The sequence below is a fragment of the Adiantum capillus-veneris genome, chromosome 28, assembly GCF_014529385.1.
Source record: "Adiantum capillus-veneris isolate H3 chromosome 28, ASM1452938v2, whole genome shotgun sequence".
NCBI lineage: Eukaryota > Viridiplantae > Streptophyta > Polypodiopsida > Polypodiales > Pteridaceae > Adiantum > Adiantum capillus-veneris.
Window position 1 is genome coordinate 88,931,285 of NC_140958.1, and position 3,023 is coordinate 88,934,307.

The window sequence follows — 3,023 nt, forward strand, 5'->3', positions numbered from 1 at the left end:
TTGTCACTCTACTATAAAAGATTGATATGGACTAATGTGCAGACATGATTGCGGAAGCTAACGCTCTCAAGCACCAAATGGACTAGTCATCCATTCTCGGATGATGTCGTAGGATAAAATAGGGGTCCTCTACCCGCTAGCAAACGGACTAATGACTAGGTTTTATCTTCTCTACCTCATAGTCGAGGATGACTATGATTTCAAGAGAGAGGTAATATCATAAAACTAATATCTAATTCTCCCAAATTATTTTCTCATGTTAAACTGATCATTTAATATGGGGAAGTACAGGGGATTAAAAGCTAGAATATTGGTAAGGCTGCCAAACCGATCTCTGCAGAGAGCCAAAGGATGGAAATAGCGATCCAAAGGTGGAAAATATACAAAAGACCAATGTACTTCAATGGGGCCTACAAGACTTAAGGTTCAACCCCATTAAGACTTCCATAGGCTAAAGTTCCTAATAAATTATTGTATTGTCCAAAGACCAACATAGGGAAAAATTGAATGGTCATGGGAAGACTAAAAAGTCTTCCCACATCCCTATCAAGGAGGGGGCGAGCCATGAGAGTACGGAATGAGACATAATCCCACACACACAGTCCAAGGCTTCCCCTTTACACAAAGGGAATACTGGACACATGTCAAGCTCCTAGGCCAGTTGCCCTCAACCTCTCCTCAAATCCTATTCGATAGCCATAGAGGTGGACTGATGAGAATTAGGCTAGAGTAAAATTAGTCTAATTAATTTAGAAACACTTGATAAAAGAACCAATCAAATTTAAGCTCCCTATAAGACTATTGGACAGTCTACCAAGGGGTCCAATGAGCATTCAACCACCCAATGGCTTGCCCGATTCCTATTGGCTAGAAGACTAAGACGTCCCAATAAGAGTTTAATTGAATTATTTAATTATTTAAAGCTCTCACCAAAGGGGAAGAGGGACACTTGTCACAAGACTCTCTATTTGACCTCTAATTTCCTATTGGCTAAGCTTGGCATGAGCTAATGAGGGGCTAGCAAGAGGAAATAGAAGAGGGGTTGACCAAGAGAGAGAGGGGGCTGATTTTGCAAAGGCATTATGGCACACACACTCACAAAAACTCATGTGTGAAGTAAAGAAGACTATCTCCTTCTCAAGCTTTAATGGAAAGCTCATCATCTACTCCAATCTTGTGAGAAGGGAGGCCTACACCAACAACTCAAGTGGATTTTTGATGCAAATCCAACCAAGAGCCAAGCTCTAATGCATGCTCATCTCCTCTACCATGCTAATTACTAAGCTATGCTGAGCTATTAAGAGTGATTATGTGAGGATAAATACTTATTTCTCGTAAGAATACTTCTTCTTCCTCTAGATCTACTCTCATACCCCGCTAACTCTCACCATCTTTGAAGGTGTGTGAGGTCTTGGATCTGAGACCATGAGGGAATTGATGTTGTGTTTTTCAAGTGTAATCTTGGTGCTTGAAGTTTCCATCTTCATTGCACTAGCAAGTTATTAAAGGAACACAAAGCATTGTATTGTAAAATGTCTCCCTTGATGGGGGAAACCTATAATACAAAAACCTTTTGGAGGGGGGACCGGCTCCATGTAAATCCGGTCCTCAACTGTTGTCAATTGTTCTATTTCTCTATCTTTTCAAGTATTGTGAATGCCAAATTAGCTACATGTAAATTTCTATTTTGCTTTCTTAGTTACCTATTCTCTTTATGCTCATTAGGAGCTTGTTCTTAATGAAATGCTCACTATGTTATCAATTTCTGCTACACACAAGTTACTAGTGCATTAAATGTTACAAAGCATATTCAAAAATTAATGAAACCAAATCATATGCATATCCGAAGGCTGAACATAGTGTCCCTTACCCATAGCCAAGCACACTATTCAAACCTAAAAGTTTAAGTCTAGAAGGTATATTACAAAAAAAAAAGCTTGAAAAGACCCACTATTTCTTTAACTTGTTAAACACTAAATGAAAAAATAATTGTATTTAATTGGTAACCCTAGGTGATGCCTTGTCAATCCAAACCCTTTGGTGAGATGCTGCAATTTCAAACCCCTTGTTAGATTCTTCATGAAAACTGCATAAACTAGCAATCAATGATAATCAACACAATCTATGGTGTCCAATAATGATTGTAATCAAGTTGTGAATTGAACTTATCCACTACCCCTTGGCAGATTGAGGACTTAGTTCCTTTAAAGTACACCTGTGAAGAGATCAACCAATGGACATCAATACTTATTGACTGATTTGGCATTAGCTCAATCATAGCCCTGGAAATACCACTTCTATAACCAAATTAGGTCTATAAATTAAATAGAAAATCCTCTAAAGCTATCATATTATCCAATACTAGATCTTGAAATGATCATATCTCTCTATGATCAGAAGAGAAAGATTCCCAACACCGCAAAGAAGGAAGTCATACTAGATTTTCTTGGGTGTTCAAACAAGATATTACCTGCTGGGAGGTTCTCTTAGTCTATTCATGTCATCCCATGAATTAGTTCCTTGATAGCAAGGCCATGCCTACTTGCCACACAAAAAGCACCATTTGTATTGGTTGCATCATGTGCATAGAGCCAATGATGTAAAGTTCCCACCGTTGTAGACATATACAATGATCATAAGCAAATCTACGTACCGACCTCAACTCTTCTTGAACAGAGCAGGTGATGCTATAGTAGAAGCATAAACAATGATGGGGTGGAATTAGTCCCACCACACTGGCATGCCACTTCAATGAAGGTCTCAACAGTGGGAGCCAATGCCATACGTGTCCTTGCACAATTTTGTATTGGCATGGATACGTCACAGTTTGTCATTGCCAAATGTAAAGTGTGAGCTTATATCCTCTTATTGCCAATGCCCCAAACTTGTTTACCATTGCTCTTGATCCCAAGGCAATGAGTAGTACCTCAGCATGGGAAAAAAGCCTTGCTTTTTATGATGATTGTTTAAAGCACCTTGCTTTACAAATCTAAAGATCTTGTCAAATTTAAAAATTCAAAACA